Consider the following 22,260-nt stretch of genomic DNA (forward strand, 5'->3'; position numbering starts at 1 on the left):
TATAGAAAAAATTATTTTTTTTAAAAACGGCTGTAACGATTTATAAAATCTTTTTTTCTAAAATCCATACAAGATCCATACTTTGTTTTGTGATGATCATTACGAACGGTGTTTCGTTTAATATAATATAAATTAATATAAAAACAGATTTTATGTATTTTTTCTAACATTATTATCGGAAATGTTTAAATAAAACCAAATTATAATTTTCCCTGACTTTTTTTAAGCTTTAAGATAAGAGTTACTTTTACCATAAGAGCAAGTACGTGCGACGCAGTTATTTTTACTGAATTGGTTTATGTGTACCTAAGTATTTGTGTATTTCTCATGCCTAAGTTAATCTAAAGACACACGTAGCACAATTTCAAAATTTTACATTCTGTCTAGCATTTTTTTGGATTTAAGCGTTCCACAGAAAAGAACTCAACTCACTTTAGTGATTGAATTTTGTTTTCAACGAGACAGAAAATTAGTAACGTATGTAGAGTAGCTTGTACCTGTCTAATTTTTTCAACCCATCTACTCCTTTTTATTTTGCTACATGGCTTCAGCATCAACCAAGCATTTCTTTGAAAACTTTGTATCATTTAAAAAAAAATCCAAACATGCTGCCTACAAAGATCAGGAAAGTAGCCGATGCAAATACAATGGAGGAAGTTTTTTTTTATTTTTTTCAACTAACCGTAGAGATAAAAGGCGGAAAAACAAATAACTGAAAAATAGGAAGTCGCACCAAGGACGACGATATGGCAAAACAATTTCAGTTTTATTTTATTTTATTTACTTCTCCCTATAAAAACGAGACACTGACAGCACGTTATCTAATAAAACATGTGTGGATGTCGTCGTCCTTGCTGCTTTCCTCTCTGTCTATGTATGACGATGATGACAGGCTTTTCTTTTGTACTTTGGTCCTGCAAGGGTTCTGCTGTATGTTATGGTTGTTTTCTATTCTTTTTTTTTTTGTTCGTCAAGATAGACATTACATGGCGACATTGTTCAGCTCTCTTCTATCTGAAATACCAAAGTCTGACTTTAGACAATGGGATTTTTTTGTCCACTTCCACGTTAACAACAATGTTGTCTGAAATCTTTCCGAAAATTCAAATGAAATTAGTTGAATGTTGAAAACCTCACAACCCACCCAAGAAGGTACTTATATTATGTACATAACTACTATTAATCGCTTTAAGACCCTTAAGGGGTATATCTGCAATCAAAGCACTTGAAATATTAACACCACGCAAATGTACACCTTTGGAGGTTTTCTTATGTGAGAATCTTAATACTCAATCAGAAATGCTTGAACTATGCTGCGGCGTGAATAGTTCTCACGTTCGAATAATTAAACTAAATCGTTGAATAATTAAACACATTATAACGGCTCAAAACGTCAATTAAACTACAGATTACAATCAACAAGTTGATACGCAACGCGTTCATTGCGATACATCGACTGTCGAAAGGCTTATTCATTTGCTAAGGCAACTCCCCCCAGTGTGCTTCTCTTGAATTGACAAAGTAGTTTCCTTGAAAGTTGTATGGTATTGCGTATATTCTTGGGGTGAGATAGTCTCCTCAGAAGGCAGTGAATGTGTAAATTACGACATATGCTGTTAATGATGTATTGAACAGGAGAGATGGTAATTACAAGTTTAGGTCCTTGAGGAAGCACCTTGCTTTAGTATTAATTTGCAATGAATTGCAGTCGAACATGAAATTATTTTAGCTGGTAAAGATTGTAGGATGTAGGTATTAGGCTTTCTGCATAAAGATCGTCTATCTTATTAAAAGGCTATAGAAATTGTTAACCTATAAAAGAAGGTAATTCAAGGGGAAAAATTATGTTTAACGACTTTGTAAGAAAACATAATTGATGAAAATCCATTATCGTGGTAATTACAACTTGAGTGTGGCTATGTATAAAAGCGTAGGGCGACGATGGACATGGACAATTCCCGCACTCAAAGCTTAGGAGACAATTATTTCATTACCTTTGAATTCATTGCGCTTCTTGTGCCACAACTAATTTCTAAGGGTGGCTATTGTTTTGGTATCTGCCAAATGTCCTTATTCAATTACCTTTATTGCATTTCATTGACAGGAGTTATTTGTTTGTCAAGTACCTGGAGGTAGGGCTGGCGGTTGTTAGTACAAAAACTGTTTTTTTTTTCCTTTCGGTTAAACCGGGCGGTTTTAAACCGGACCAAAAAAACGGTTTTTGGAAAACCCGGTTTTCTGTTTTTTTGCTTGATTTGATAGCCAAAAAAAAAATTTAACTTAATTTGTCAACCAAAAAAAAAAAAACTTTTCGAAGAAAATCCCTAAGCAAAGCTGTTTTTAGTTTTATTTTGTTGTAAGAGTTCTTAACTCACTCTTATTAGGAGTTTTGAGGAATTTTTTAAGCTGAATATGAATGAAAATTTATAATAATGTAGTTAGTTGAGAGAAAGTTTTGAGGGTTTTCAGTTTTTTGTCTCGTCGGGTGGTTTTTTTTTCAGCCGGTTTTATTTTCGGTTTTTCGGTTTTTTCTCAAAAACCGGTTTAAACCGGGAGAACAAAAAACCGAAAAAACCGTTTGACCGAAGCCGGTTTAAACTGGCCGGTTTTTCCCATCGCTACCTGGAGGTTTTAAATCTCGTTCGGTGTAGAAGTGTGGCTTTTTATTTTATAACAAAGGGGTCTTTGATTGAAAATTACAACTGTTTCAAAAACTCTTGATTCATTGTGATCTTGAAGATACGATAAGACGTCTAAAGTAAATGGCCAACGCGTTGAATTTGACGTAAAACAACAACAACAACAAAAACAAGGCTTGGTGACAAGACGATTGAAGGACAAGACGAATGCAACAAGGCGACTAGGCGAAAAGGTGACCGGATGAAAAGCGTTGGAGCGTCAAGGTATCATGGCGTCAAAGGTACAAGGTAACAAAGAGAAAGGGCGTCAACTGGGATACAAAGCCACAAGGTGACAGAGCGAAAAGGCAAGATTACAAGGCGATAAACGATTAGGTAGCTGGACAACAACAGTACAGGGCGACAAAACGACAATACGCCATCGCCATAGTGACAGCAGAACGACAAGGCGATAAAGCGATTAGGACAACAACAGGAAAGGACGTCACAAAGAAAAAATTTTGGAGTTATTGTCATTTTCTCAAAATGGCTCTTACAGTTTTTTTTTAAACATAGTATAGTCAGGTCAAAGCATTTTCAACAATTTACTTCATTTTGCTCAAAAAAAGTCAAATAACAGGAAAATGTCGTTGAAGAAGAAGATTTTCATCCTGAAATTTTATAAAATCATTTAAATCTGTCTATGAACTGTGTTTGTCTACTGGTTTTCTGCAGAAAATCCTTTTAACAAAATTTGGGATGGACATCATATTTTTTTTACAACCAACCAACAACAACAAAAAAAAAGGATCAGGAAAAACGCAAAAGGTGCTCTTCCTGTTGAAATAATATTATCATAAAACATGATTCATCACCTTTTAAGTGGTTGAAATTATTTCCGCTTGAAAAGATGAATAGAATATAAAAAGAAAAAAATCCCCTCAAGCATCTACAAGCATACAAAAAAAATGAAAAAAAAAAATATTAAGAGATCCCAAACAAGGACAAAAACGCACCACAGTTTTGTACAGAGAAAAAAAAATAAATCTAAAAATCCGATAAAAAAAAATAAGTCCTTCCTGGATGACGCCCACACAAAAGGATGCTAAATGCTTGAGGGGATTTCTCTTTCACATTTAGCGGCTTAAACAACAATTGACTTAAGGATGTTCTCTCTAATATTTTGTAAATATTTAAAATTGACGTACCTAACCTTTTGCATTATAAAAGGCAAATAAATGACTCCTTTACCACAATTCCACCAAACATACAATGAAAAGTTTGTCCATTCCGGAGAGATGAATTTTTGGGAGGCAAAAAAAAAAGGAGAAAGTTATGGATTTTAAAATAATTGTGATTCATACATTACACAAAAAAACCAATGAACCTTAACTTTAATGGGAATAGTTAAAATTTAATATTCTCAGAACAATCCCAGAAATCTCGGTATTCAACAATAATTACAATTCTAGTTAAGAATGTTGAAAAAAATAAAAATAAATATTCTGCTTGAGACATCTGCACTAACTTAGCTATAACAAGGACTAAAACCAAAACCAGCCATTACAATTCCCGAGGTTACTTCGAATAACATTTTGAATACGAAATTGGAATTTGCCCGTTTTGCATACATAATAAGAAGTTCATTGCTAAATATGCCACTTCCGCCGTCGATGACACCACCAACTAAAATTGGGAAAAATTAAAATTATTTTTCCATTTTCGTGCTGCGATTTGCGAATACAACGACGAATGGATCAGCTCTAGCTCAAGACCCCCCCCCCCCCCAAAAACTCCCTTCTGCTTGCTAGAATTTTGATATGGAAAACCAATGAACGGATGAAAAGCAAAAACATCGGTTTGGAATTGAAAATGAAATGTGGCAGCAGCCAGCAGTGGTAACCCAGAAGAGGACAGTACATTCAAGCTTTAAGCCCAAGGAGTAAGAAAATTATTAGGGCGTCATATGGTTTTAATGTCTTCTTATATTTTTCCTTCATTAGCATAACGAAAACATGGAATTGTCTCCCAGTCCCGGTCGGCTCTTAATAAGGTAGAAATCGCACCAAGCGAATGATTTTATATTCTTCTAGAAAAATATGGCGGAAGGTACAAGTTGTGCCTCAGCTGAAAAGTCGCGTCGCGTCTTGGGCAGATGTGCCGGAGATGATGTTTTTTCTTATAACTCGGTGATGCGGAGATTCCTAAAGTGCGATAAGGGGAGGGAGACAGCTTTGTGAAAATGCAAACGTGAAGGTGGTTTAATTTTCATTTACATTCCTAAGTAATATGGAAATGTGGAATTTTTCTGCGGTTTTAAAAGATGGTTGTCTTCATTGGAATATGTTTACGACAAAGTAGAATAAGAAGAAGATGTAAAATTTATTTGTGGAATAAAAAAAAAATAAGAAAATAAACCAAAGATGGTCGGAGTATTTTGCATAATCTTGTAAGAACTTCATTTAAAGGACCGTGTGTTTTTTGTTATTGTTCATTTAAATCGACTTAAAAAAAAGAAATTCTTATTAACATTTTACTGCATTGGTAAACTGTTTCGCAAGGAACCACAAATCGTGTTACTTGAGCAAAATAATATCAAACCTTTTCGCTTAGTACCCAACTCTTCAGAAAAATGAATTTTGTCTAGTTTTCTAAACTCGGTTACTATACCTACATATTTTAAATTTGAATTATAAGCTATGTAATAATAACACCTTTTAATATGATAAATTAAGGGTGAATGCTTTCTCTACTAGGTAACAAACAATTTTGTAGGTATTACAAACATAAGTGTAATTTTTTTGGAAAAATTCAGCAAAAACATCATGTACCTACAAATTTTAACGATTTTTACTAAAAAATTTTGATCTACAATTTGTCTAATATTATTTCGACATTTTTTTGAGATTTTTGCATTATAAAGTGTTTTATTTTTTGACGTGATAACGTCTTATAAATCGATGAACCATGGCAGCCACCACAAAAAAGTGACGCCATTTTCTCCCGTTCCACTCTCGCACTTTCGCAGTATGGCAAAAAATGTCAATTAAAAATTAAAAATAAACTATTAGAGATACAAAAATCTTCTATAGCTTATTTGAAAGATAATAACCTAAAGCTTAATCCAAATGAAGGATTTTTAAAACTCCGTCATTTACATTTAATAACAAGGGTAAAACGGAAAGATGAAATTTGGGCTAAAATCTAAACGCGAAGTTGTAGAGAATTGATTTTTTTTTATATACCTAGATAGATGAGATTAATATAAGAATAACTGCATTTAAGAAAAAATTCTAAAAAATTTTGAAACTAAGCTATAACGTTTTGTTTGAACGTTGTACACGTGTTGGGGCTATGAAAAAATTATGATTTTGGGTAAAGCAAATTTTTTTTGACAATTCTAAAGATGCCAGGTGAAAGGTGAGGAAAAAAATTAGGAGTCCAATACGGATTTTTTTCCAACACTCTGCGTTTCGAAATATGAATTTTTGAAAAACACCTTGTTTTTTAGGGGTATTTTTGGGTAATTTTTGATTTTTAGCTTTTTTTGGAGTGTGCGAAGTTTCAATCATTTTCGTAAACACAATTTTAAGATAACGGTAAAATAAAATTTTAGAATTCAACAGGTTATAACTTTTGACCAAGAGCAGATCGAAATTTTATTAAACTTTTATGAGCATCCTGATAGAATTACCTTTCATTTAGTATATAACACATAACAGTAGACTAACTTCAAGCTACACAATGTTAAATCAAGAAACTTGCGAAAAACCTCAAAACACCAGTGAATTGAGATCTGTTGCCCCCCGAACAGCCACCAGTGTGGGAAGTACCTTAATCTTAGTCTGGAAATTCGACCTGGTTGCCTTAAAAAAATTCTAACTTCTCTTGTAGGCATCTTTTAAATGAGATTGATACGTCATATGAAAGGTAAAATAATAAGCTTTCATGGTATATATTTTGTATAGGTTGTCAAACAACAAAATTGATTCCATAGCCTGAGAACATAAAAATAAATGTTTTTTTTTTGCTTTTTTGAATGAAATTTGATCGAGTTCAAAAAATTCTAGCTCTTTTTGTAGATGTGTCACAGACCTGATCGATATATATATATTGAGCTAAGACAATAAACTTTCAGATGGTATAAAATTTTGTACAGGTTGTTAGGGAAAAAAATGGAATTAATGACGTGAGAAGATAAAAATTCATGTTTTTTTTGATGAAAATGATTGTTTTTCATAAATTATTTTTATACTTTTTGGACATTGACAAATTTAAAAATGGTTTTATTCTTAAGAAGAAATACTTTTCTTTTAAATTTCATAATTTTTTTTGTAAGCTTTTAAAATAAAAAAATTAAAAATTAAGAAAATAAAAAAGGTATTTTTTTTTAGCTTTGCTGTGCTGTGATTTGGAATTCTAAGAAAAGCAATACTAAGCAAATAAAACGCGCCAAGACCTAAACTCTCTTAATTTTGACGGAGTTTTGATGCCGTGAACCAATTTATTGGAGAAGATGTAGGTAATGATGGGCCTTATAAGTAACCGTTGAACCGGAAAATCTCCATGAAATTTTTTTCTAAATTAAGCTCATTGAAAAGGTTAATCGTAGTGCCTTTTCCGTGTTTGCCCGAGCATCCACTTCCTGATTCAGGACGTCTAAATCACACTTCTTTTGATTTCTCAGAGTTTAATTTAAAGCCTCAATTCTGGTAGAACTCGAACAGATGTAGTCCATATGTCCCCCTGTTGAAGGTTAGGCTAAGAATTTTGTTTTGATGGCAGTGCCTTATCTCGCCTAACCTTGCTAAGCATTTCTTGCAGATACTGATTTTATGGTTAGAAATCTTTACAATCCGAGCTGGATTCTGATGCGGTGGCTTCGTAAAACTTAAGACCGGAAATAACTAGCATAACCAGAATATTGGTTGGTAAGATAGAGTTGTTCCTCACTCATTGCCTTCTGTTTTGTTTCTTTTAAGGTCATCCGAGCAATTGCGAAGAAAATGCAGGCCTAAAATTACTATCGCAAACAAATGAAATGAAATCTGCAAACATTTTGCGTCAGGCAATAATTGGAATTATGGAACAATTCAAAAACGAAAGGCTTGCTGATGTTTTCCGATGTCAACCTAGCGAACAAAATGCAAGATTATAAAGTAAGATGTTTGTAGGTTTGAATTTAAAAGTTCTAAAGTTTTACAAGTTTTGAACCCTTACGACTTAAATTTGCAATGATACATCAAGTAAAGTTCAAGCCAGCACAGTAATATTGTTAGTTCCACTTGAATAAACACAATTGATCCCCAGGGTATCATTTTTGTGCAATCATCTTCTTATTAAATTTCTTTGCTCTCTTTACTAAATAAATCACGAAAAGAAATCTATTTCCAAAAAAAAAAAAAAAAACAAACTACTTCATAGATAAAAGGGTTGTCATTTAAAACGTTTTCGGATGCGGATACCTAGTTTCTTAATCTTCGGACATTAAAGGGGGTTGCTCTTTGCTTATTAGATAACATCAAAAAGAAATTTACTACACTCCACAAAATCATCCCATCCAGCTTTCGAAAAATCCTTTTTTATTGTACAAAATGCTCACCCCAGCTAACATTCTTCTTTCATCTAACTCGCACCTGCTCGAAATCACTTAACCCCAGCCAAAATGACATCCCATTTAATGTTTCACTTTATTGCCATTCCTTCGCGCAAAAATGTCAAGCAGACTTTTTCTTTCGGTTGGGCCTATCCTTAGACAACATAAATTCCCGCCGGAGCATTCACATTTTGCAGGTTATTTATGGAGCCTGATCCTTGTTAAGAAAAAAAAAAAAGAAAAAATATACTTTACATTCCTATAAAGAAACGAGTACAACCTAAAAATACGAAGTGTTTCCAACTACATAATATTTTTCACAACATTATGGAAATCTGTTCGCCGTCTTGGCAGTGGAGTAGTTTATCTTTCGAGGCCGATGTGCCCCCATTTCATACTTGGCGAAGTGTACATTTGTCATACCGTTATTTCGTTTTTTTTTCTCGCTGTCGAAAAACGATTTTTGCATGCATTATTAAGAAGGAAACAGCGTTCGCTGTTTTGCGGTTATTTGCGATGATGCATATTAGATGTGGCACAACGATGTACGAGTAAGTTGAATATTCCGAAAGGAATCCGAGTAGGAAGGATGTCGAAAATAGCACCCTAATTTATGGGATTGACTTTTGGCTTTTTTTCTATATCATGTAATTTTTCCTGTGTCGTCTACGATGTTGTGCCGATGAGGAAGAGTAGAAACAATGAATATCAAATGGGACGACATAAAACAAGTGTAATGTACCCGCATTTTTTCTTAGATGGTGCGTTAAGGAGTAACGATGGTTTTTAAGAGCTTTTTGCCATTTTCCAAAAAAAAAAATAAAATATGAATATACCTACTCACTTATGTAATGTATACTTAATATCGCTTCTAAAATAAGATAATTGATATTTATGATTTTTTGGAATATCGAAACAATAAGTTGATGGAAATATGGGCGAAGAAAAGAAACAGCCAAATTTTGATATTGAAATCAGGCAATTGCAGGATGTTTATGATTATGCTTTTAATTTGAAAGGAACCTGCTGTTAGGCAGAATTATTTACAGTATGTATGACATAAGCCAACAATTTCATTTAACCTAAAAGAGTAATAAAATCATAATTGCTGTGTCTAAATTAAAATAGCAACAAACTAAAACTCAAACTTCTCCCATTTTAATCGCAAAGCAGATCACAACGAAGCTGATATTTTCGGATCAAAGTCTCGAAACAAGTTTTTGTTTACAGTAACGAGCTCACAATGATATCTTTTTAGGTAAAAAAAAATGCAAATATATTTTTTTCGGATTTTCGCGAAAAAATCAAGGTTAACCCCTTGCCCTTAAAAAAATACATTTTCAAAAATACATCAAAAGAAAGGTCTCTTTAAAGTCTATTCATAACTGCAAACCAAAAGTTTCTTCAAAGTCTGGTTGTTGAAATATTTGCCATCGAATTATTTTTTTTCATCTAAAGCTGATATTTTCGGATCAAAGTCTCGAAGCAAGTTTTGGTTTACAGTTACAAGTTCACAATGAACACGCCTATCTTTATAGGTAAAAAAATTACAAATTTATTTTTTTCGGACTTTCCCGAAAAAATCAAGGTTAACTACTTGCCTCAAAAAAAATACATTTTCAAAATTTTCCTATAAATCCATCGAGTTAAACATCAAAAGAAAGGTCTCTTTAAAGTCTATTCATAACTGCAAACCAAAAGTTTCTTCAAAGTCTGGGTGCTAAAATATTTGCCATCGAAATATTTTTTTTTTCTGAAGCTGATATTTTCGGATCAAAGTCTCGAAACAAGTTTTGGTTTACAGTAACGAGCTCACAATGAATACGCCTATCTTTTTAGGTAAAAAAAAATGCAAATTTATTTTTTTCGGATTTTTGCGAAAAAATCAAGGTTAACCCCTTGCCCTAAAAAAATACATTTTAAAAATTTTCCTCCAAATCCATCGAGTGAGACATTAAAAAGAAAGGTCTCTTTAAAGTCTATTCATAACTGCAAACCAAAAGTTTCTTCAAGGTTTGGCTGCTGAAAGATTCTAAATTTCCAATTTTAAATCAAAAAAATTTCCTAAGATCACCATAAGCTGAGATTGTTAAAAAATTACGCTGTTCGATTATTTTAATAAAAATATAAAACTAAAATAATACAAATTAAAATCAAATGAAATTCATTTAAATAAATACTGAGTGAGAAGTATAACTTCAGTCGCGTGTACATGCGTACACACACTCTTTTTTTAATAGCGGTAAGCATGTATGTTCACAGGCATTGAAATCCTTGTAATCCTTTTTTGAGAGTAAAAACTACAACTATTTAAGTTTGGCCGTCAGCTCTTTTGTTTTGAATATTAAATTGATTAATTACTTCACTTCCAACTCAAGGGTCAAGATGAACATGAACACTTCTTTTTAAAATTAAAATATTGGACACTTAATTTAAGTTACTTAACAAAATAGAGTGTGTGTAAACTGTGACTGTACACACATGTACACGCGAATGAAGTAATACTTCTCAATCACAAAAATTTTCTCTTACCAGAACTTTTTTCTTGACATTTGTCGAAAAATAACTTTAAACTTTGATACAAGCGCCGGAAAAGAAGTATTACTACAAAAATTCCCTATTAAGGGAAATGATTTTTTTGATTCTACAACTGAAATAACTGAATGTCTTAGTTAGTTAGTCTATATAATCGCAATGGTACTATGATCGCTTTTTAATAGGAAATTATTTTACACAAAGTACCTATGCAAAAAGTCTGGGTGGCACCCCTTAAAAATTTACAACTGTTTTTTTCAGCAAATAAGACACCGCAAGAATTTTTCAAAAAATAAATTTTCAGACCTTCATACAATCTGCAAAACAGAACTCGCCATTTTGTCTACGTGGCGACCGCGACCCCTTAAAGTTTACTTAATCGCATGTAATTCTTTTCTTTTTTTTTAGTACATACATAAAACTGTACTAAAGGGTGTCTGATAAAATTTTCGAGAATCTCCCTTATTTTTCTTTTGAAGTGAAAACTTCTTTAGTATCGTAGTGATTTGAAACAGGATGAAACGAAAAAGCGACACGAAAAATCAATTGATCATAACTTTTTTGTTTTAATAGATAGATGAATGAAATTTATACAGTAGATAGTTAATTTAATAAATTATGATTGTGCAAAATTTCAATTAATTTCATATTCAAAATTCTGAGATAACGTGAAAAGATGTTCTTTTTCTAAACACGTTATATCTTTTGATCTAGAGCACATAACAAATTTATTTAACTTTATTACGCATGCTGATAATATTACCTTTCATTTAATATATCACACATAACGGTACGTGCTGTACAAGTTATATAAGAGGCGTGGGAATTTAAAAATCTTTAATTGAAAAACTTGAAAAATTCCTCAAAACACCTGTGAAGATTTGTTGCCGATGACCAGCCAGCAGTAGAGGAAGTACCGTAATCTCAGTTTGAAATTTCGTCATGGTTGGCTTTAAAAAATTCTTACTTTTTTTGTAGGCATGGTAGAAAATATGATTGAAGCGTCATATAAAAGGTGAAATAAAAATGATATAAAATTTATTATAGGTTGTCTTTTAAAAAATGGATTAAATGGAGTTAGAAGAGAAAAGAGATTGATTGTTTTGCTTTTTTTATGAAAACTAATTGGGTTAAAAAAAATTCTAGCTCTTTTTGTAGATGTTGTATAGACATGGTCGACATAAATATTTTGAGCTGAAACAATAAACTTTCAGATGGTATAAAATTTATTGTAGGTTTTCATATAAAAATGGAATAAAAAAAAGTTATATTTTTTCGATTTTTTTTTTAAATGATTTTTAAGGTTTCACTTCAACCGCGTGTGAATTGTACACATGATTTTATTTTTATTTTTGTATGTTTACCGTTTGGTCTGATTTCTAAATCTTTACTACAATGCTATCTACTCATAACTCATATCAAACAATTTGAGTTTTGGTACTTATCAAAACATAGTTATTAGTTTTTAGTGCCTGGCTACACAGTGATTTTACAATCGGTTAAAAAATCACGTGCGGTGGCTACGCAATGTTTTTCACAATCACGTTCCACTTTTACATTTCCTTATAATAAACGTCCAAAAGAAGAACTATTTAGCAATTGAACTGTACTGCCCTCAGAAAATTCAGTTCCCTTCGTGAGTATCTTCATTTCAAAATGTTTATCAAATTGGATCATTAATGTAAATTTTAATAAAAAAAATTCATATCAAGATTTTTATGTTTCAACCAACATGAATGTGTATTAGGGTGGGTCAAAAAAATCGAAAGTCTTTTTTTTGATTTGGTAGGTACTCCGAAAAATCGATTGCTAGACACGTCTAGAATATACACACCAAATATGAACTCTTTATATTAATGGGAAGGTCCTCCGCTTCGTAATTTTCCATTCTTCTACTAAAAAAAAATCATTTTTTTTTTAAATCGACTTTTTAGCAAATTTCTTAACATATTCTTGTGGGAAATTGAACGCTCTACAAAAAAGGGTTGGTACACTTTTTTCGTTTATCTAACCGTTTAATAGATATTTGAGGTCAAAAAATCGAGGAAATCTTTAAAAATTCGTTTTTTGTTCTTAATTTTGTAACAAATTGAAAGATTATAATAATCAAACGCGCAAGACATATTCTTGTAGAAAATAGATTGTTCCACAAAAAAGGTTTTATTAACTTTTTTCATTAATCTAACCATTCTAAAGATATTCGAGGTCAAATTTAAAAAAAATTATAAAAACATTTTTTACTTTTCAAAATTTTCTTATTCACTGAAAATTCATTATTTTCGAATTCGCAAGTAATATTCTTGTTAGGGCTTAAACGTTCTATAAAAAATTCCTTGGAATCAAATTGATTGCTTTAACCGTTTATAAGATAATCGTATTTCTTAAATTTTTAGTATTTTTGCATACTTGCAGTAAGACTGCTTCAGTTTCAGTATTGTTTTCTTTGAACACTTGAATATTCTAACACAAAGTCTTATGCCTAGAGTTACAGCTAATTTATTTGTGGTCTAGAAATTTTTCAATTCTAGTTGAAAAACTTTTAACGAATGGGCAATAGCTAAATTGATTTTTTTTATTTCGTCATGCTTAAGACGAAAGTTTCGAAGTTTTTCTTAAATCCAGAGCCTCTCACAAATTTGTTTGATTCCAAATGCTAGTTAACTTGCATTTGACCAAGATTCTTACTTTCTCCCCTTAGCTTTTTTTTTAACACATACTTGTTATTACGAATGCATTACTGTTTCCTTGTTTATTCTTGTCTTTGCATAGATTTATCTGTCCCTAGGGTGCCATCGATTTCGTATTTGTGAAATGCCATTTCCAGATTTATTCTTTCTTAGCCTCTACCTATGTGTCTACACCTTAAATAATTTTAGAAAATCTTATTAAATTCCAATTTATATGTATATAAAAAAAAAATAATAATACAAATCTGCAACACCCAACATACTAAAACAGTTCCCTCTAGGTATAAGATGGGTTATTTTTATTATAGCATTCATTTTTCTTCAAGCTGTTTTCCCTTGTGTCTGTTTGTACCTCGTCGGTTTGCTTCAGTAGCAAAAGATTGAAAAATGCAAATTCTGAAATTTCAAACAAAATCTAACGAAAAGAGAGAGACAAAAAAAACATCACTTATTCTTTTCTGCAAGAAAATACGCATATGTGATGAAATGTAAATTAAGGCTATGGGGGTAACAAAAAGGACGAATATGTTCCCATACGTACATTTGTGTAGATGCAAATGTTATTCCTAGCAAAAAAGGACTTTTTCATCCATACCTGTTTGTGGAAGGAAGTGAGGAAAAATAATGCGGGACTTAACATATGGACTGAAAATTGCTAAACAGGATGTTACTCTCCAACAGATTGACAGAGATTATTTAAATTTTAGTTTTTTTAGAAAAAAAAGAGGTAATTTTTGAAACTGTTTATCTATGTAAAAAGGGATATTTTGCTATAATACAATGTACGATGTACCCATTTTAAAAAAATATGATATTAGGACTCCAGTCAAAACATCAAAAAAGGCCCTAGCTTTGCCCATTTTTTTTTTTGTGACTCAATATAAACTTTATTTGTATAAACTTTAAACCCAATTTTGTCGCAAAAAATTACTTTTATTTTCATTTTGTCACTTTAAGCACTTTAAATGGTTAATATTTTGCAAGACTTTAATAACTCATCTTATCTAATTTCATCTATTAAAACATAATACCTTCATCTTTATCATCTTCCAACTGAAGCAATTTAAATCATTTAGTGTGGGCAATTTGACTTCCATCTTAGTTAAACATAAAAGAGCTTACCTTAACCTGTAATCTTTCTCTAAGGAATGGCAATTGCAACCCCTACCTACACTTTACCAAAGCAGCCAGAGTACTCATTTGATTAATTACCACGCAAATTCATTTTGTGTCAACCTTTCTCCATAATTCTTAACCAAGAGAAAAAGACATACCTATAACTCTCCAGTGGGGTTAAGAAGACACATTATCAGCCTCCAGCTCGTTAAGCTAATTGTAATAATAATTGCCCGAGACAAAGCCAAAAGTACAATGCTTCTTCCATGTTTTTCATTTAACATCAAGGCAGTGTAGCACAAGGCACGCTTTGTTAGATAGAACAGAACCCACTGTATTTTGTCGTATATAGTCACACGATGGAACCTTGTCATGTCACAATGGAACCCACCAGTAGTCTAATAAAACTCTCTTCCAAAAATAATTTGTGTTGACAAGAATGTATGGCTCTGGAACTTCTTCATGACTGTGTCACCACCTTTATACGCAGGTGATGAGTGCATTGACTTCCCTCCTAAATAAGGTGGAGAAGGGGGTTGTTGGTTCCTTCGTGACACTATCTTAGCATGCTTATGCTTAAAGAACGAATATTGTGACAGGACCTACGAACAGTTAAAGTAGAATGAGAGATTCCTTCTTGGGTTACTTCGTTTTCACTAATTTAATCGAAGGAAACTGTTATTAACCAGTAGACAAGTACGTGGATGAGACATCTTAAGATATAGCATTATAGAGCCCCCAACAAGGGCACAAGCACAACACAGAACAGACAACATACCTACACACAGAAGAAGTCCTTGCTACTGTTTTTGTTTGCCTTGCTGATGGTAGAAAGCATAGCAAACATAATTTATTACCGTATCTACTCATGCTCATACATTGTGAAATTTTAATGTGTCTAAGCACGCAATGTAATTTAACTTTAATAAGGTAATTTGGAGAACGAGGATATAAAGAAGAGCACAGAGTGCTTACCTGAAAAATGCATCTTCCAGAAGGATATTCACTGCAGAAATATGGGTAAACCAGCAGGAAAAAGTATCTTGCGAAAATATCACGCAAAAATGTATCTGTACAGTCGGTTGACTTCGTCGAGACTTGAACATCGTCAGATGGGGTATATAGATAATATAGTCTCTGAATATGCAAAAGCAGAAGTGGATTTATTCAAGGATAAAATAATATGCAGGAACCAAGTTATTAATTTTATGCATCGGCAAGTTCGCGACATACTATATACAGTCGGTAAGTTCTCATCTTTTTTTGTGATTATTGTTTCTGATAGTTCTGCAAAAAACTCATCAGACATATTTCAAATATTTAGTCATGTCGTGGGGACATTATATAAGATTAATTTGACTATAGAGTTGAAAGAAACCAATAATTTATCATATAAATTTGTCAATTAAGAAAGTCGTTTAGGAAAACAAATCTTTATTAAACATAACGTGGCGGCTAAGGTACGGAAAGATTACAAATAATAGCTATGCTATATAGCGTTCGTAGAAAAGATACGAATCGCTGATAGGTCGATGTGAAGGAAGTAGTCAATACTAATAATTTCTCTACTACAGAATACTGGCTGCACCAAAAGAGAGACCACTCTTTCTGAAGAAATATGCATATACAATTCTCCCAGTTCTACTATTAGAATAAGCTACTTAGGGTAAATTTGTCATTCATTCGAAGTTAAATAAGGGCTTTAAAGTTGATGGTGAGAGTAAATTTGGATTAAGGATGTAATTCACAGTCGTAAATCAATTTCAAAAATATATTAAGCTTTCGCTTAATATACTGCAAGAAACTGCAAAAAAGAAGCGAAGAAGATATGTGCCCAAATTCAAGCCAAGAATACGAAAGACCTATATCGGGAGCTAGATGAAATTTCTACCCCGACTACTGGTGCTATTCAAAACTACGACAAAACGTGAACAAGGGCGCAACCATCTTCAAAATAGCTGCTCAAAGAAGAAGAAATGCTCAGGAGATCTGTTTGCCAAAGTTCATTAACAATGCTCAAGGCCAACTACTTGTTGAAAACGACGAAATCCTCCACAGGTGACGACAGTATTGTGATGAACTTCTAAATGAACAATTTCCAAGGCTACACTTTCCAATAGCTTCACCTAACTTAAGCGAAGTATCCGATGTCACAGTCGAAGAAGTTAGTGAGGCTGCAAAATACTCCAAAAAGGGAAAAGCTGTTGGGCCAGACGAAATACCCTCAGAGTTTTGGAAAAAGATGGGAGACTTCGGGTCTAGATGCCTCATGGTTCTTGTTTCCAAGCTTATACGAGGTGATCGAATGCCTAATCAATGGAGGGAAAGTTACCTTCTTTCAATATACAAAGGGAAGGGTGATACTCGAAGCTGTGATAATTACCGTTCGATTAAGCTGATGTCACACACCATGAAGATCGTTGAGCGAGTCATGGGTAGCCGACTGCGAAAAATAATAAGGCTATCTGATGACCAGTGCGGGTTTGTTGCGGGTAAATCAACCACAGATACAATCCAGAGTATCAGAATCATTATGGAAAAACATCGAGATTCCTTGGAGGTTTTGCATGTGGTATTGGTTGATTTTGAAAAAGCATTCGATCGAAAACCACGAGATCTGATATGGGTGGCCCTCAGACAACGAAGAGTTCCGGAAACCTATGTTTGAATAATTATGGACATGTATGATGGAGCAGTTACTAAAGTAAGATGTGCAGCTGGAGTCACCGAAGAATTCGAAATCACAGTCGGTGTACACCAGGGAAGCGTCTTGAGTCCTCTGCTCTTTATTACCGTTCTTGATTACCTGCTTGAAGGCAAAGTGACGGACCCAAAAGTGCATCAGTTATTCTTTGCTGACGATGGAGCCATCATAAGTGAAGACCCGATATCCCTGCAACGAGCATTTGATGTATGGCATGGGTGGATGTTCTAGAAGGTAGTGGGTACCGCATAAGCGCTAAAAAGACAGAATACCTATGCTGCCCATTTTCTGATCCACACAGGACTATTCCTGACATTTATTTGAATGGTGTAGTGCTTCCCAAGTGTGAAAAGTTTAAATATCTGGGGTCTATGATAAATAACAAAGGTACTTGTGATGACGATATCAATCATCGCGTAAGCGTAGGGTGGATGAAGTGGCGGGAAAATTCTGCTATCTTCTGTGATCGAAAAATGCCCCCTAAGCTGAAAGGAAGACTCTACACCGCAGTTGTGAGTCCAGCACTCACATACGGTTCACAATGTTGGACAATGTACAAAAAGTATGAGAGTAAGTTAACGGCAGCTGAGATGAAGATGCTTTGTATGACAGCAGGAGTAACAAAGCTTGATAGAATTAGAAGTACGAAGATCTGAGGAAGCCTTCATGTTAAAAACACCATCTCCCAACAAATTGAATACGACCGACTCAGTTGGTATTGCCATGTTCAAAGGAGAGATCCTGAGAACCCCGTCAAAAAAGCATTATCATACAACGCAACGTTCCAACACGAAATAAAAAGAAAGGTAGGCCTTAAAACTCCTGGTGCAAACAAATGCAAAAACACCAGCATTCAGTTGGCCTTAGAAGTGGAACAATACAAAACCGGGGGGCTTGCCGCCAATTTCTGAGGTCAACCCGGCGAACCCCACAGGCGGATCACTAGTGTGAAGCAGATACGTGGGATAGTTATGATCCCCTCGACATCGAGATCATAACAGCGCCGAGAAAAAGGAAGAAGAAGAAGATTAAGCATTCTAGAGCTGTGTCAATCGTGATTGATTCGGTTTTTTTGACCCGTTCACCGAAAATTATGCGTGATTGCAATCACTATATACCAAATCAATCAATCCTTATATCAACCTCGTTCATAAAATAAGAAAGTACGAAGTGGAAAAGAACGTTTCGTTCATCCAAATCGTTCACAATCAAAAACCACGAAGTGGAAAAGAACGTTTCGTTCATCCAAATCGTTTACAATCAAAAACCACGAAGTGGAAAAGAACGTTTTGTTCATCCAAATCGTTCACAATCAAAAATCATCTAAAAATCTCTCAGAACTCGGATTTCGTTCATTCCATTCATTCTCAATCATCATTTCGATTCCATGCATACAACTGATACAAGTTTATATAAGCAGGTTCAGAGTTTGAATTAAATCGGATTCGATTGGGAATTTCTATCGAATATCTGACCTTGACTTCTTTTTATTTTTGATGTATCTATTTCGACGTTTTGAACTTGGCGGAGACATAATGCCTTACTGTTAATCAAAGTTACCATTAAAATTTTCCAAAAATATATTTAAAAAAAAAAAGCGGAGATAATTAAATTTTTAAAAAACTCTCATAGAAAATATAAACGAAAAATTGTTTTATATGGTTGCATTGAAATGTTAATATGTAAGGTTATATGCGATTTCTTGTTTCTTCTCACATTTTTCAGAACGAAATGAGTGAAAAAGAAATGGTTTCGAATAAATGAACGAAAGAACGATTGATAGAAAAGACCGAATCTTTGGTGAAATCAATCTTTGAACGATTCGATCTTTTGAAATGAACGATTTGCCCAGCTCTAAAGCATTCGCTCAAGCGAAGAACTTATTCATAGTTATCACTCAAGTCGATGTTTTTCCAATTGAGCGAAGTAAGTTGGTGAGTTATATTGTAAAAATTAAAGGAGCACTTCAAATTGCCAACTAAAAGATCAGAAACAGACTAATATCAAATTCCGAACCGAAAAGAAATGACTCCCAAGAACCTCAAGTGTATTGAATTCGGAGAACATTTCAGAGAACGTAGGTTTTTAGGTCCATACCGGATCGTTCCAAATTGAAAAGTTTGGGTTTTTTCTATTTTTGTTTACGTAACGCTTTTTCTTGTGTTAAACTGACGAAAGGTAATAAAATTGAGTTGGATATTAGAGGCCATCAAAGAAAAAAGAAGGAAAAATTTGACGAAAGGGGATCCGGTTTTACAAGGCAAGGTTTAATTTCTCAAGAATATTTTTTTGAGACGACTGCCTTACTTCACCCACCCGAAAACTAATACACACCGATTATAATATATTCCCGAAACAGTAAAAAATAACTTCTAAGAAAAAAAAAATTACCGGTGAAGTGGAAAATTTCTGACTATATTGAAAAGCTTGACAAAGCAATTTTTTTATACTTTTCTAACAAACAGTAGGTATCTGCCGGTGAACGTTTTTTTTTTTTCAATTTGAATATCTCCCAAATGAATTGTTTAATTTCAACAAATTTTCTTATATCGTTTACATATAGTAGTCAAACTCAAAATTTTCAAAAAAAATATGTAGGGGAAGGTGGCCTAAAATGGCCCCCCTAAGGAAAATGTCCTATATCTCGAAAAACAGTAGCATTCAAACTTAAATGCTATATACTTTTCAAAGTTTAATATATTACTCTCACATTTTTTTCATTTGCGAGTTGAAAAAGTTCCAAAAAGTATTTAATTTTTTTAATTTTCAAGACGTCTACAAATTTCACTGATCAAATTTACCCGGGTAAAATGGCACACTGTCCAAACATACGTGATTTTAAATGCAAAATTGAATCAAAGGGCTTCTTTTCCATTTTTTTGGAACAAGTGGTGCTTAATCCCCCCAGATCTTTCATCGAGTCATTCAAAACCCAGTTCATGTTGGTTGCTCGTCTCTTTTTTGTAGTTTTTGCAACTTTGAGTGTTTTGGAAGCCTTTTTCTAGATTTTTGACGGAATCAAGGGTTTCCTCAGTCCAGGACTTCCTCTCTGTACATCGTTCATAAATAGCAACTATTTTCCTTTAAAAAAATGAAAATGTGAAAAAAAATTTAAAATGACATGTGAAATAGGTATGCCATTTTACCCGAGCACTAAGTAGGCCATTTTGCCCATTTTGAGTTTTTTCAATTTAATTTTTACACCAAAAAATTTAAAATCGTTTTAAACCAACTTATTTCAGTTAATTAATAAGAAATACTTCATGCGTACACACAATGTACAATGTAATTCCAAAATACAATGTTTTTTATACTTTTTTTTTGCAAAAAAAATTTCACAAAATTTTAACGAGTGTACTTTTTGATGTGGATAGAGATAGTTTGACCTGTCAAATTCCAAATAATATCTTGAAGTTCCTGAAATTTCGTATATGTTGGTTTTGCCAGATAAACTAAAGAATTGCGTTCATAAAACTTTCAAATTATTTTCGATTCTACGATTTCTTGCAAGGGGGCCATTTTACCTTGGGGTGCCATTTTAGGCCACTTTCCCCTACATGGTTGAATTAAAAAAAAAATATTTACATAACTTTAATATAGTTAGTAATATAGTTAGTAATATAGTTAGTAATATAGTTAGTAATAATTAGTAATATTTTGAAAGCGAGAAATTCATTTTTTTTTTTTTTGATATTTTAGCCACTACAAACCATCTTTTTTTATCAACAAATTATTTATAAAAAAAATTGTATTTAAAAAATGTCTCCAACAATTTTTAATTTTTTTTTTTTTTCAAAAATACAATTTACAAAAGAAATCAAATTACATTGTGTACTTATTTCGAAGGTCAAAAAATTTAAAAATTTAAGCAATTTAAACTTTAAGAGCAAAACAATTCAATGAAATAGCATAATAACAGCTTGAAAAGTATATGTTTCATAAATTTTGTACATTTCGGATGAATTCACTTTTGTCAAAACAAGGATCAAGGAATTTAACGCAAACCTGAATATTTATTGGACTATGTTTCATAATTTTCGTTAAATTGTATTAAAAAACATTAACATATCTTGAAAATAATTTTTTAGATTTTTTTATTCAAAAAGTAACAACCGTGACTCGAGCTGTGAGAACATATTTAAATTCAGACAAAGTTACCTTCTCCGTTTGAAAATAGTTTAACCACTTATTTCATATTAAAAACACTTTAAATTGCCCAAACAAGTAATTTTTGTTAAACTAAATAAACCCCCACAACAACTATACTATACAACAACAAAAACGATTGCTCACACCTTTGCTTTTGAAAACATTACTCCCCATCATACAAAAGAAGACTACATCAGCCACAATAAAATAGAAGCCACAATCTAAACCCATTATGTGGAATGCTAATCACAAGGACTCCTGTCAAAACGCTATCTGAATACTTTATACCATTTAGAATTTTGAAAATCGCACAAACGGTGTAATTTATGGCGCTTTCATTCTGAAATACCATATTTTCTTTTCCCAAAATGCTATACCTACATATTATAGAATAGAAAGTAAAGCCTTTTATCATACCATACTTACACCCTAAACATTTTCAAAGTAGGAAACAAACGTGTGTAAATGTCTGTGAATATAATTTAGGATAATGACACTACACCAGCTTTTTGGCGTTTCACAAAAGAACAATATAGTAAGTGGTATGGTATGAGAAGTTGGGGGGGGAACTTCAATAAGGAATTCCGTTGAAATAATTCCAATATAATAGTACCTAACGATAGTTATATTTCGAATATGTATTCACATTATAGAACTATGTTGTTATAGATATGTAAAAAGGATCTTAAAGGCTCTAAAAGTTAGAAGTAGACTCTGAGTGGTGTTTGTTTGAAAACAAACTAATTGTAGTTTAGCCTTTTGAGACAACAATTAAGAGAAATTACCTATAAAGGATTTGGGTACTATACTATAGAATTGTTGCAAGGCTTTAAAAATAAATTGGAATAAATCGGT

At 32.8% G+C, this 22,260-nt stretch overlaps 1 long non-coding RNA gene across 2 annotated transcripts; it reads left to right on the top strand.

Annotated features, from left to right (window-relative positions):
• The first annotated feature begins 7,018 nt into the window (after positions 1–7,018).
• Positions 7,019–9,259, top strand: LOC129910422 (uncharacterized). Of its 2 annotated transcripts, XR_008771504.1 has the most exons (4): positions 7,019–7,140; positions 7,208–7,373; positions 7,443–7,545; positions 7,601–9,259. It is a non-coding gene; the product is annotated as an uncharacterized LOC129910422 (long non-coding RNA). The 2 variants fall into 2 exon arrangements; XR_008771503.1 differs by having other exon boundaries at positions 7,208–7,545.
• Positions 9,260–22,260: the final 13,001 nt, after the last annotated feature.

This window comes from Episyrphus balteatus, chromosome 2 (assembly GCF_945859705.1).
Source record: "Episyrphus balteatus chromosome 2, idEpiBalt1.1, whole genome shotgun sequence".
Classification (NCBI taxonomy): domain Eukaryota; kingdom Metazoa; phylum Arthropoda; class Insecta; order Diptera; family Syrphidae; genus Episyrphus; species Episyrphus balteatus.